The sequence below is a fragment of the Macaca nemestrina genome, chromosome 4, assembly GCF_043159975.1.
Source record: "Macaca nemestrina isolate mMacNem1 chromosome 4, mMacNem.hap1, whole genome shotgun sequence".
Taxonomy (NCBI): domain Eukaryota; kingdom Metazoa; phylum Chordata; class Mammalia; order Primates; family Cercopithecidae; genus Macaca; species Macaca nemestrina.
This window is the reverse complement of record NC_092128.1, coordinates 55693295-55708516: the sequence shown is the minus strand read 5'-3', so window position 1 is coordinate 55708516 and position 15222 is coordinate 55693295. Positions and strand designations below refer to the sequence as shown.

The following is a 15222-nucleotide window of genomic DNA, read 5'->3' as shown; positions in this document are numbered from 1 at the left end:
AACAAGATTTGTATTTCTTGGCTCCTCATTGTATCATTGTAGCAATGATGTGCCACTTGATGTTCTCCAACTTCATGGCACATTATACCGATCTATCTGGAAGAGCTGCAGTTGGGCCACAGTTTTGGAAAGTATGGAGGGAGGAAGGCAGTACTGGAGGTGAGGAGTACAAGGGCTGCACAGTTGGAGATGGGCAGGAAGCAGGATGACATAGCTATGTAGCTGCAAACACAGATATGTTCTTATGGAAAAATAAAGATGTTCTCAGGGGGTGAAACCTGGAGAGTACAATCAAGAGCTAAGAAGAACAGTGGATGAAGGAACCACTATCAGGGAACAGACCTGTCTTAATCATTGGAACGTTCTTGTCCTGGACATTGTTCTTAGAGGAGGGAGCCCTAGTAACAAGTCTCTTGCTGCATTTGGAATTTCTGAGGACCAGTGACTGCTATGTGCTTCCCATTCCTTCCTTTTCCATTATTATTATTATTACTATTATTATTACTTTTGAGTGGGAATGTCTATTGTGGTTATCCTGCCGTTGTCTCACCATTTTATGTTGGGTAAGGGTAAAGTAGATTACCTGTCTTTACAGGTCTAGAGATCAAGGACCCACATTCACATCCCAACCTGATGGAGATAATACAACCAGGGACTTGGTGTCTGGTGCTGTGATGGGATGATAATTTGGGGAGTCTTGGGAGGACAGTGAATGCATTTTTTAAGTGGAAGAGATGTGAATTAATGGGCCTAAAACAGACCATGGTATATAGTTACAATAATGCCTCCCACTTAATCACACTTTCTTTTGTATATGCTCCTCTGCAGTACAACTTTAATGCACTTCTTATTAAAAAAGGAAGTCTCTTTAGCCACCTTTTAAATCTAGACTGGCTTTGTGACTTGTTTTGACCAAAAGGATGTGGCAAATGAGATGAGGCTTTGCAGTTACTTTTCCTCTCTTGGAATGCTAGAGCCCACCTAACTGAAAAATATTGAGATGAAGACAGCATGGAGAGAAAGGTCCAGCCGACCCAGACTCCTACCAACTCATCAACTGAGTGCAGCCAGATGATGGAGCCCAGGAAGACCAGCAGCCAACCCCACAAAACCATGAGAGATAACAAATCATTATCATTTTGAGCTCTTAAATTTTGGAGAAGTGTGTTGCATAGCAATAGGTAACTATACAAATATAATCCTAGGCTCTATTGAGGAATCTAAACAAAAAGTAAGGAGGATTTTTCTTTAATTAATTAATTATTTTATTTTTTATTATAGTTTAAATTCTAGGGTACATGTGCACAATGTGCAGGTTTGTTACATATGTATACATATGCCATGTTGGTGTGCTGCACCCATTAGCTTGTCATTTACATTAGGTATATCTCCTAATGCTATCCCTCCCCGCTCCCCCCCACCCCACGACAGGCCCCAGTGTGTGATGTTCCCCTTCCTGTGTCCAAGTGTTCTCATTGTTCAATTCCCACCTATGAGTGAGAATGTGTGGTGTTTGGTTTTCTGTCGTTGCGATAGTTTGCTGAGAATGATGGTTTCCAGCTGCATCCATGTCCCTACAAAGGACATGAACTCATCCTTTTTTATGGCTGCATAGTATTCCATGGTGTGTATGTGCCACATTTTCTTAATCCAGTCTATCATTGATGGATATTTTGGTTGGTTCCAAGTCTTTGCTATTGTGAATAGTGCCGCAATAAACATACGTGTGCATGTGTCTTTGTAGCAGCATGATTTATAATCCTTTGGGTATACACCTAGTAACGGGATGGCTGGATCAAATGGTATTTCTAGTTCTAGATCCTTGAGGAATCGCCACACTGTCTTCCACAATGGTTGAACTAGTTTATAGTCCCACCAACAGTGTAAAAGTGTTCCTATTTCTCCACATCCTCTCCAGCACCTGTTGTTTCCTGACTTTTTAATGATCGCCATTCTAACTGTTGTGAGATGTTATCTCATTGCAGTTTTGACTTGCATTTCTCTGATGACCAGTGATGATGAGCATTTTTTCATTTGTCTGTCGGCTGCATAAATGTCTTCTCTTGAGAAATGTCTGTTCATATCCTTTGCCCACTTTTTGATGGGGTTGTATTTTCCTTGTAAATTTGTTTAAGTTTGCCTAGGTTTTCTTCTAGGGTTTTTATGGTTTTAGGTCTAACATTTAAGTCTCTAATCCATCTTGAATTAATTTTTGTATAAGGTGTAAGCAAACGATCCAGCTTCAGCTTTCTACATATGGCTAGTCAGTTTTCCCAGCACCATTGATTAAATAGGGAATCCTTTCCCCATTGCTTGTTTTTGTCAGGTTTGTCAAATATCAGATGGTTGTAGATGTGTGGTATTATTTCTGAGGGCTCTGTTGTGTTCCATTTGTCTATATCTCTGTTTTGGTACCAGTACCATGCTGTTTTGGTTACTGTAGCCTTGTAGTATAGTTTGAAGTCAGGTAGCATGATGCTTCCAGCTTTCTTCTTTTGGCTTACGATTGACTTGGCAATGCAGGCTCTTTTTTGGTTCCATATTAACTTTAAAGTAGTTTTTTCCAATTCCGTGAAGAAAGTCATTGGTAGCTTGATGGGCATGGCATTGAATCTATAAATTACCTTAGGCAGTATGGCCATTTTCAAGATATTGATTCTTCCCCTCCATGTGCATGGATGTTCTTCCATTTGTTTGTGTCCTCTTTTATTTTGTTAAGCAGTGGTTTGTAGTTCTCCTTGAAGAGGTCCTTTGCATCCCTTGTAAGTTGGATTCCCAGGTATTTTATTCTCTTTGAAGCAACTGTGAATGGGAGTTCACTCATGATTTGGCTGTCTGTTATTGGTGTATAAGAATGCTTGTGATTTTTGCATGCTGATTTTGTATCCTGAGACTTTGCTGAAGTTGCTTATCAGCTTAAGGAGATTTTGGGCTGAGACGATGGGGTTTTCTAAATAGACAATCATGTCATCTGCAAACAGGGACAATTTGACTTCTTCTTTTCCTAATTGATCACTCTTTATTTCTTTCTCTTGCCTTTGCCCTGGCCAGAACTTCCAACACTATGTTGAATAGGAGTGGTGAGAGAGGGCATCCCTGTCTTGTGCCAGTTTTCAAAGGGAATGCTTCCAGTTTTTGCCCATTCAGTATGACATAGGTTTGTCATAAGTAGCTCTTATTATTTTGAGATATGTTCCATCAGTACCTAATTTATTGAGAGTTTTTAGCATGAAGGGCTGTTGAATTTTGTCAAAGATCTTTTCTGCATCTATTGAGATAATCATGTGGTTTTTGTCTTTGGTTCTCTTTATATGCTGGATTACATTTATTGATTTGCATATGTTGAACCAGCCTTGCATCCCAGGGATGAAGCCCACTTGACCATGGTGGATAAGCTTTTTGATGTGCTGCTGGATTTGGTTTGCCAGTATTTTATCGAGGATTTTTGCATTGATGTTCATCAGGGATATTGGTCTAAAATTCTCTTTTTTTTGGTTGTGTCTCTGCCAGGTTTTGGTATCAGGATGATGCTGGCCTCATAAAATGAGTTAGGGAGGATTCCCTCTTTTTCTATTGATTGAAACAGTTTCAGAAGGAATGGTACCAGCTCCTCCTTGTACCTCTGGTAGAATTTGGCTGTGAATCCATCTGGTCCTGGACTTTTTTTTGATTGGTAGGCTATTAATTATTGCCTCAATTTCAGAGCCTGTTGTTGGTCTTTTCAGAGCTTCAACTTCTTCCTGGTTTAGTCTTCAGAGGGTGTATGTGTCCAGGAATCTATCCATTTCTTCTAGATTTTCTAGTTTATTTGCGTAGAGGTGTTTATAGTATTCTCTGATGGTAGTTTTTATTTCTGTGGGGTTAATGGTGATATCCCCTTTATCATTTTTTTATTGCACCTATTTGATTCTTCTCTCTTTTCTTATTAGACTTGCTAGCGGTCTATCAATTTTGTTGATCTTTTCAAAAAACTAGCTCCTGGGTTCACTGATTTTTTGAAGGGTTTTTTGTGTCTCTATCTCCTTCAGTTCTGCTCTGATCTTAGTTTTTCCTTGCCTTCTGTTAGCTTTTGAATGTGTTTGCTCTTGCTTCTCTAGTTCTTTTAATTGTGATGTTAGGGTGTCAATTTTAGATCTTTCCTGCTTTCTCTTGTGGGCATTTAGTGCTATAAATTTCCCTCTATGCACTGCTTTAAATGCGTCCCGGAGATTCTGGCATGTTGTGCCTTTGTTCTCATTGGTTTCAAAGAAACTTTATTTCTGCCTTCATTTTGTTACATATCCAGTAGTCATTCAGGAGCAGGTTGCTCAGTTTCCATGTAGTTGAGTGGTTTTGAGTGAGTTTCTTAATCCTGAGTTCTAGTTTGATTGCACTGTGGTTTGAGAGACAGTTTGTTATAATTTCTGTTCTTCTACATTTGCTGAGGAGTGCTTTACTTCCAACTATGTGGTCAATTTTGGAATAAGTGTGATGTGGTGCTGAGAAGAATGTATATTCTGTTGATTTGGGGTGGAGAGTTCTGTAGATGTCTATTAGGTCTGGTTGGTGCAGAGCTGAGTTCAATTCCTGGATATCCTTGTTAACTTTCTGTCTCGTTGATCTGTCTAATGTTGACAGTGGGGTGCTAAAGTTTCCTATTATTATTGTGTGGCAGTCTAAGTCTCTTTGTAGGTCTCTAAGGACTTGTTTAATGAATCTGGGTGCTCCTGTATTGGGTGCATATATATTTAGGACAGTTAGCTCTTCTTGTTTAATAGATCCCTTTACCATTATGTAATGGCCTTCTTTGTCTCTTTTGATCTTTATTGGTTTAAAGTCTGTTTTATCAGACACTAGGATTGCAACCCCTGCCTTTTTTTGTTTTCCATTTGCTTGGTATATCTTCCTCTATCCCTTTATTTTGAGTCTATGTGTGTCTCTGCATGTGAGATGGGTCTCCTGAATATAGAACACTGATGGGTCTTGACTCTATCCAATTTGCCGGTCTGTGTATTTTAATTGGAGTATTTAGCCCATTTACATTTAAGGTTAATATTGTTATATATGAATTTGATTCTGTCGTTATGATGTTAGCCGGTTATTTTGCTCTTTAGTTGATGCAGTCTCCTCCTAGCATTGATGATCTTTACATTTTGGCATGTTTTCGCAGTGGTTGGTACCGTTTGTTCCTTTCCATGTTTAGTGCTTCCTTCAGGATCTCTGTAGGGCAGGCCTGGTGGTGATAAAATCTCTCAGCATTTGCTTGTCTGTAATGGATTTTATGTCTCCTTCACTGATGAAACTTAGTTTGGCTGGATATGAAATTCTGGGTTGAAAATTGTTTTCTTTAAGAATGTTGAATATTGGCCCCCACTCTCTCCTGGCTTGGAGAGTTTCTGCCAAGAGATCTGCTGTTAATATGATGGGCTTCCCTTTGTGGGTAACCAAACCTTTCTCTCTGGCTGCCCTTAACATTTTTTCCTTCATTTCAACTTTGGTGAATCTGACAATTATGTGTCTTGGAGTTGCTCTTCTTGAGGAGTATCTTTGTGGCATTCTCTGTATTTTCTGAATTTGAATGTTGGCCTGCATTGCTAGGTTGTGGAAGTTCTCCTGGATAATATCCTGCAGAGTGTTTTCCAACTTGGTTCCAATCTCCCCATCACTTTCAGGTACACCAATCTGACATAGATTTGGTCTTTTCACATAGTCCCATATTTCTGGGAGGCTTTGTTCATTTCTTTTTCTCTTTTTTCTCTAAACTTCTCTCTTGCTTCATTTCATTCATTTGATCTTCAAACACTGATACCCTTTCCTCCAGCTGATCGAATCAGCTACTTAAGCTTGTGCATTCATCACGTAGTTCTCATGCCATGGTTTTCAGCTCCATCAGGTCATTTAAGGACTTTTCTACACTGGTTATTCTAGTTAGCCATTCGTCTAATCTTTTTTCAAGGTGTTTAGCTTCTTTGTGATGTGTTAGAACTTCCTCCTTTAGCTCGGAGAAGTTTGATTGTCTGAAACCTTCTTCTCTCAAGTCGTCAAAGTCATTCTCCGTCCAGCTTCACTCCGTTGCTGGCGAGGAGCTGTGTTCCTTTGGAGGGGGAGAGGCACTCTGATTTTTAGAATTTTCAGCTTTTCTGCTCTGTTTTTTCCTCATTTTTGTTGTTTTATCTACCTTTGGTCTTTGATGATGGTGATGTACGGATTGGGTTTTGGTGTGGATGTCCTTTATGTTTGTTAGTTTTCCTTCTATCAGTCAGGACCCTCCGCTGCAGGTCTGTTGGAGTTTGCTGGAGGTCCACTCCAGACCCTGTTTGCCTGGGTGTCAGCAGCGGAGGCTGCAGAAGAGTCAATATTGTTGAACAGCAAATGTTGCTGCCTGATTGTTCCTCTGGAAGCTTCGTCTCAGAGGGGTACCCAGCCATGTGAGGTGTGAGGTGTCAGTCTGCCCCTAGTGGGGGGTGTCTCCCAGTTAGGCTACTCAGCGGTCAGGGACCCACTTGAGAAGGCAGTCTGTCCATTCTCAGATCTCAAACTCCATGCTGGGAGAATCACTACTTCTCTTCGAAGCTGTCAGACAGGGACATTTACATCTGCAGAGGTTTCTGCTGCCTTTTTTTTGGCTATGCCCTGTCCCCAGAGGTCAAGTCTACAGAGGTAGGCAGGCCTCCTTGAGCTGCAGTGGGCTCCACCCAGTTCGAGGTTCCTGGCTGCTTTGTTCACCTATTCAAGCCTCAGCAATGGTGGGTGCCCCTCCCCTAGCCTCGCTGCCACCTTGCAGTTCGATCTCAGACTGCTGTGCTAGCAATAAGCAAGGCCCCATGGGTGTGGGACCCTCCAAATCAGGTGTGGGATATAATCTCCTGGTGTGCTGGTTGCTAAGACCATTGGAAAAGTACAGTATTAGGGTGGGAGTGACCCGATTTTCCAGGTGCCATCTGTCACAGCTTCCCTTGGCTAGGAAAGGAAATTCCCTGACCCCTTGCGCTTCCTGGGTGAGGTGATGCCTTGCCCTGCTTCGGCTCATGCTTGGTGGGCTGCACCCACTGTCCTGCTCTCATTGTCTGACAAGCCCCCGTGAGATGAACCCAGTTCCTTAGTTGGAAATGCAAAAATCACCCATCTTCTGCATTGCTCACGCTGGGAGCTGTAGACTGGGGCTGTTCCTATTCTGCCATCTTGGATTTTTCTTTTAAGAAGTAATTTATCTGTTTATCCCTGACTCTGTTTTCCTTCCACTGGTTAAGAGATGGTAAAGTCTAGAACAGCTGCCCTGGATCCAGAGATGGAAGTCACATGTTCAGGATGGCAGAGCCAACTTGTCAACTGTTAACTGCTCACTTTTGGACCAGCATATGAGAAAGAATGAACTTCTATATTTTAGAAAATTTGTTAATCATTTGTGTTTGTGTGTTTCTCTGTCATAGTAGCTGGGTCTGTATCCTAACTAAAGCATATGGCAAGTCAAATTCTTAATTTCATGAAAGGTAGTAAATTCATCAACTCTGCCACCTACATAACACATTTTGAAGGCATTTGCATATCATTTTGATAAACTACAAAGAACACTAGCATATAAGGACAAATAAATTACTTATGAGTTGGAACCACTGATTGACAAACTTTCTTGAGACAGCTGGTGTTTAAAGATTATGTTTCAAAGTTTAGCAGATCAGCACAGAAACTTGCACATCCTTGACCAAACAAATTCCTTCCCTATCCAGGAAGTTTGCCTACCAAGGGCTGTTGTGTAATTTTTTGAGGTATGCACATCTAAGTAACAAGGAGGCAGAGAGCACAACCAGTTTATCTTGCCAGATGATGCACAGTAAACTGGTGCTAAGTTAGGTGAATGATGCCACAAACAGAATGGCCTCCAAGAACTTTATGAATAAGACATGTCTATAGATTGTTAAGCTTTTACCATATAAGTCAGAATGAGATAGGTTATGTTGTGGCAACAAACAACTCTCAATCTCTATGGTTTAACCTAGAAAAAGTTTATTTCTTGCTTATTTTATATGTCCAGTGTAGGTCGGCAAGGGTGTCTGCTTATTGTAGACACTCATTGAGATATAAGATTCATCTCAATACAAGCTTCCACAGAGCAGGGAAGATGGCAAAGTGTACATGGGCTCTTAAAGCCTATGTCTCATTTTCATTCACATTTCATTTAGACATGCCAAACTTTACAGGCTGTGGGGAAAGTATAATCCTCTAGGGAAAAAGAAAGCTGGAAATATTGTTGAATGGCAATAATGAGCATACAAACCATATGCTATGTCATCAGGAAGCAGTGCAAATAGACTTATTATATCATCTCAGGTCTGAACAGAAATGCCTTGACTGAGTCACGATTAATTGTTATCATGAGTGACAATTAATGTTGTTTTCTAGAATTCAATTAAGAAGTGCCTACTTGAAAAATGTTTATCTTTTGTAAAATGATATAGTTAAAAATACTGATCTCTGCGTTACCTCTTCTATCTAGTACAAGCATACATGCTATAAATTTATTCTGAATTACCAAGCCTAAAAAAAAGCACACCTTTAAAAAAATCAGAATGCATCTGCTTTCCTTTTTATTACTCAACAATGGGAACTAAATGAGTCTATATTTTCTCTCTTTGTCTGAGCTGCCAGGAAGCTAAGAGTTAATTTGTTGCCCCTTTCCTGAAACTAATTCACTTCATGTTCTCAGTCCATTGATTTCATTCTTCCCATTAACTGATTTTTAATTTATTGTTTTATTATTTATTTTAATAATCATTTAAATGGAACATTTATATTGTAAGATATCTCAACTTGTCTATGTGTATATAAGGAGGCATTAAATCATTAACAATCTATGTGTAGTGAAAGTCTGATATAATAATGTCTTATAACTCTTTTAGCCTTCAATACATTTTGTTCACTGCTGTACTCTCAGTGTCCAGAACAGCACTTTTGTACACGCACACATAGACACTCAATAAATATTTGCTGAATAAATAAGTAAATGTGTCTTACAAGCATGTGCACGTGCGTGCTTGCGTGCACCCCCTGCCCCACACCACACACACAGACATTTTGGAAATTTTGTCCCAGGGCTCTTTTCCTCAGTAGTCACTACTTCAACTTGGATAGGTATAACTAGACTATATAAATTCTTTTAAGTTATTGAGGTAATTGAGATACATAAATGTTCCCCATAAATTGCAGCCACAGCACATAAGAATGTAGGCTGATCATAAACCCAAAAGACACAATCATGAACACCATAATCCCTAGAGTTGAAATCCTGAATGATGAAACTCCCTAAAACCTAAAATTTCGAACATCGAAAATACCCCAAATCACAATTCCAAAAGATGAAAATCCCAAATGTTGAAGTTCTGAAAGCTTAATTCTGGGGAGGAGATCATGCAGGATTGTCACATCATGTTCGGTGGAACTATTACCTTGTCTTTATTTGAAAAATAAGTATGGTTTAAAGAGATGCATATGGGTTCCGAGTTGACAAGAGATGGACTGTGGAGTTAATTTCAGGTGTCAACTAGACTGGGTTAAAGAAAACCTAGAAACCTGGTGCAGCATTATTTGGGGCCTGTCTGTGAGGGTAAGTCTGAGTGGACTAGGTGGGAAAGATCTGCCCTCAGAGTTGGTGGCACCATTCAATTAGCCAGAAGGTGAAGAGAAAGCAAATACAGAAGGCAAACTGGTATCTCTCTGAGATATAGGACAGACTTTTCTTCTGTTTCCCTGGTCATCAGAACTTCAGGTTTGCCAGCCTTTGGACTCCAGAGCTTACATCAGAGGCTCCCTGGGGCCTGAGGCTTCCAGCCTCTCTCTGAGAATTACACCATTGGCTTCCCTGGTTTTGAGGCCTTTGGACTTAGACTGAGCCATGCTACTGACATCTCAGGGTCTCCAGCTTGCAGGTGTCTATCATGGAACTAGTTAGCCACCATAATCGTGTGAACCAATTTCCTCTAAAAAAAAAAATATCCCCTCTCATGTATCTATATATATACATATCCTATTGATGCTGGCTCTCTGGAGAACCCTAACTAATTCAGATTTGATACTAGGGAAGCCAAATATCACTCCTTCTTACTGTATTCCTTACAATACAATGAAAGAGATCTGCAAATTTGTTTCCTCACAAAAAGCCTGTGACAAGTTAAGTATATGAAGTGACTTAATAGTGAAAGATAAAAGTTTAGAAGATTCCAGTTCAAGATGGCTGACCAGAGATATCAGACACTCATCCTTTCCCCAAGGAAGAACCAAAATTATGAGTAGATAACCATACCCTGAATCTAGGAGAGAATACTAAAGACTAATAGAGAACTCACAGAAAACACCTGAGGCACAAAAGGAGAAGGAAACAAGTAGCCAGCATGGCTGAGAGTGGCCAGGAACCTAGTGGGGCTTGGAACTATGGGGAAAGAGCTTCAGCAGTCCACACCCCTGCCACAGACTGCTGCAATCCGAGCTGTGGGAGAGCGCCACCACCCACACAAACTCTGACACTAGCATGGGTGGTGATTTGGAGACCCTGTGAAGGCAATGCACCAGACAGTGAACTCACGCTGGGTCACTCATGCCTCACTCCTGAGACCTGAACAGCTGCAGCAGGGAGCCATCTGGGGAGTGCTGCTGCCATAGGACTGCATCTTGCCCTTGGTAACAGTCCCCATATCTCCACATCCCAGGAGTTCCTGCTGACATCTCCAATGTCCACTTGGAAGGGTGCAGTGGAGCAGCACTGGCTGGACCCAAAGGTACTACAAGGTCCCCAATTCTCTATCCTACAGGGAGTATTGCTCCCCAGGGAAAGGACTGTGCAGTGCACCAAAAGGCACAGAACCTCACATATCAGTATTAACCTTGAATGTAATGGGCTAAATGCTCAACTAAGAAGGTATAGACTGGCAGATTGGATAAGAAAACATAGGTCCAATTATTTGTTGCCTACAACAGACCCACTTAATGGGTAAAGACACCTACAGACTCAACACAAAGGGGTGGAAAAAGATATACCACCCAAATGGAAAAGAAAATGAGTAAGAGTAGCTATACTCATGTAAGATAAAACAGACTGTAATTCAATAAAAGTTTAAAAAGACTGAAAAGGGCATTATATAATGGTAAAGGGTTCAATTCAGCAAGAAGACACAACTATCCTAAATATATGTACCCAACCATGCAACACCCACATTCATAAAATAAATACTGCTAGGCCTAAGAATAGAGACAGATAGCAACATAATAATATTGGTAGCTTTAACACCCCACTGACAGCACTAGATAGATTACAGAGGCAGAAAATGAACAAAGAACCTCTGGATTTTTAAAATTGAACTCCAGGCCAAATGGACATAACACACAAAGAACATTATACCCAACAACCACAGAACATGCTGCTTCACTTCCGCACATGGAACATTCTCAAAAACAGTCCATATGCTAGGCCACAAAGCAAGTCTCAATAAATTTTTAAAAATCTAAATTATACTAAGTATCTTCTTAGATCATGGCAGAATAGAATTAGATATCAATACCAAGAGGAAATCTCAAAAGTATATAAATTACATGGAAACTAAACAACTGGCTCCTGAATGATCTTTGGGTAAGTGATGAAATTAAGGCAGAAATAAAAATTTTTTTGAAACAAATGAAAATAGGGACACTATATCAAAACCTCTGAGATACAGCAAAAGCAGTGCTAACAGGAAAGTTTATAGCTTTAAATGCATATATAAAAAAATAGAAAGACTGTAAATTAACAACTTAAAATTGCACCTCAAGGAAGTAGAAAAATGAAGACAAAACAAACCCAAAGCTACCAGAAGAAAAGAAATAACAAAGATCAGAGCAGAACTAAATGAAATTGAAACCAAGAAAAATAATACAAAGGATCAATGAGATGATAAGTTGGTTCTCTGAAAAGATAACAAAGTTAATAGACTGCTAGATTACGTAAAAGAGAGAAGATTCAAATAAGCACTATCAGAAATGATAACAAAGGTGACATTACACCTGATACCAGAGAAATAAAAAAGGTAATTGGAGACTACTATGAACATCTCTACGCACACAAACTAAAAAACCTAGAGAAAACAGATAAATTCCTGGAAACATACAACCTCCCAAGCATTAACTACGAAGAAATAGAAATTGTGAACATACCAATGATAAGTATGATTTTAAAGCAGTAATAAAAAGTCTTCCAACAAAACAACAACAACAACAACAACAACAACAACAACAAAACCCCAGTACAAGATGGATTCACAAGTAAATTTTACTAGATGTACAAAGCAGAGCTGGTACTAACCTTACTAAAACTATTCAAAAAATTGATGGGAGAGGATTCTTTCCTAACTCAGTCTACAAAACCAGAATCACCCTGATACCAAAATTAGGCAAGGGCACAACCAAAAAACAAAACAGGCTAGTATTCCTGATGAACACAGACACAAAAATCCTCAAGAAGATATTAGCAAACTGAAAATAACAGCACATCAAAAAGATATACATCATGATTGAATGAGTTTATTCCATGCATATAAGGATAGTTCAACATACCTAAATCAGTAAATGTCATTCACCACATAAACAGAATTAAAAACAAAAAACATATGATAATTTCAATAAATGCAGAAAGAGCATTAGGTAAAATCCAACATCCATTCATGATGTTGATACGATATAAACCCTCAACAATCTGGGCATCAAAGCAACACACCTCAAAATAATACAAGCCATACATGACAAACCCATAGCCAACATTACACTGAATGGGGAAAAGGTAAAATCATTCCTCCCAAGAAGTGGGACAATACAAGGGTGCTCACTCTCACCACTCCTGTTCAACACAGTACTAGAAGTCTTAGCTAAAGCAGTCAAGCGAGAGAAAGAAATAAAAAGCATCCAAATTGAGAAAAAGGAAATCAAATTATTTCTGTTCACTGATGACATGATCTTATACCTAGAAAACCCTAAGGACTCTTCCAAAAAATTCCTAGACTTGAAAAATAACTTCAGTAAATTTTAAGGATGGAAAATCAATGTACAAAAATCAGAGCATTTCTATATACCAGTAACATTGAAGCTGAGTACCAAATCAAGAATTCAATCCCATTGACAATCTCCAAAATAAAATAAGTACCTAGGAATACATTTAACCAAGGAGATGAATCATCTCTATAAGGAAAACCAGAAAACACTGTAGATGGAAGAAACTGTAGATCACAAAAACAAATGGAAAAAATCCCATGCTCATGGATTGGAAGAATCAATATGGTTAAAATGATTACAATGCTGAAAGCAATCTACAGATGCAACATAACTCCTATCCAACGTCATTTTTCACAGAATTAGAAAAAACAACCCTAAAATTCATATAGAATAAAAAAAGAGTCTGAAGAGCCAAAGCAATCCTAAACAAAAAGAAGGATGTGAGACATCACCTTACCTGACTTCAAATTATGCTACAAAGCAATAATAAGCAAAACACCATGATACTGGTATAAAGATAGACACATAGACCAATGGAACAGAATAGAGAATACAGAAATAAAGCCCCAGATTTATAGCTAAGTAATCTTTGACAAAACTGACAAGAACTTACACTGGGGAAAGGACACCCTCTGCAATAAATGGTGCTGCGAAAATTGAACAGCCACATGCAGAAGAATGAAACAGGACCCATATCTCTCACCACATGCAAAAATCAACTCAAAATGGATTAAAGACTTAAACATAAGGCCCCAAACTACAAAAATTCTAGAAGAAAAACCTATGGAAAACTCTCCTGGATATTGGTCTAGAAAGAATTTATGACTAAGACCTCAAAAGCACAGCCAACAAAAACAAAAACAGACACATGAGACTTTGTTAAACTAAAAATAGCTTCTGCACAATAAAATAAATAATCTACAGAGTGAAGAGACAACCTATGGGATGGGAAAAATATTTGCAACTTTTCATTCAACAGGGGACCAATATAATAGGAATAGAGTATACAAAGAACTCAAACAACAGCAACATAAATAAATAAATAAAATTAAAAGGTGGGCAAAGGCCATGAATAGACATTCCTCAAAGGAAGACATACAAATGTGAAAAGGTATATGAAAAAACGTCAACATCGCTAATCACCAGAGAAATGCAAATCAAAACCACAATAAAATAGTGTCTTATCCCGGCCACAGTGGTTATTATTCAAAAGACAACAAACAAACAGATGTTGGTGAGGATATGAAGAAAAGGGAACTCTTATACACTGTTGGTGGGAATGTAAACTAGTACAGCCACTGTGGAAAACAGTATGGAGATTTCTCAAAAAACTAAAAATAAAATTACCATATGATCCAGTAATCCTACTACTGGGTGTCTACCCAAAGAAAAATAAATCAATATATCAAAGGGATACCTACACTTTCATGTTTATTGCAGAACTGTTCACAATAGCTAAGATACGGAATCAACCTAAATGTTAATCAACAGAAGAATGGATATACACAGTGAAATACTATTTGGCCATAGAGAAGAATGAAAATATGTCATTTGCAGCAACATGGATGGAACCGGAGGCCATTATTTCATGTGAAATAAGCCAGGGTCAAAAAGACAAATATTGCATATTCTCAGTTATATGTGGGAGCTAAATATTAGATCACATGTTTTTCATACATGGAGGTAGAGAGTGGAAAGACAGATAACAGAGACTAGGATGGGTACCAAGAGAGGGAGGGAGGTGGATGAAAAGAAATGGTTTAAAGGGTACAAACATACAGTAAGATAGAAGGAATAAATTCAATGCTTGATAGCAGAGAAGGGTGACTATACTTAACAAAAGTATACTGTACTCAAGTGATGGACACCATAAATATCCTGACATAATCAGTATGCATTATGTACATGTAACAATATTTCACATATACTCTGGCAAATGAAACATACAAAAGTGTAAAAGCTAGTTATGATTGGTGCTATGAAAGCAGAAAATTGTTTAATTGCAATGGCTCAGCAATAACCAGATTTTCAGACAGCATATCCCTACAAACTCTGTAGACCACAACTACTCTCCAAATATAAGTGTAGTGAGTGTTTTGAAGATCATAGAAGTGAAAACAATACAAGAAACCTCCAAAAATACAAGAAATCTCCCCCGCCAAATTATCCAGTCATAGGACTTCTGCCCTTCCCACACTGTGCCAATTGGCTATGCTATCTGTTTGTTGTGCTCTG

The 15222-nt window shown here is 38.9% G+C and overlaps 1 protein-coding gene across 3 annotated transcripts in view; it reads right to left on the bottom strand.

Annotated features, from left to right (window-relative positions):
- LOC105475346 (reelin) overlaps positions 1–15222 on the bottom strand; it is a 510664-nt gene that overhangs the window by 108493 nt on the left and 386949 nt on the right. The gene's annotated exons all lie outside the window — the stretch shown is intronic.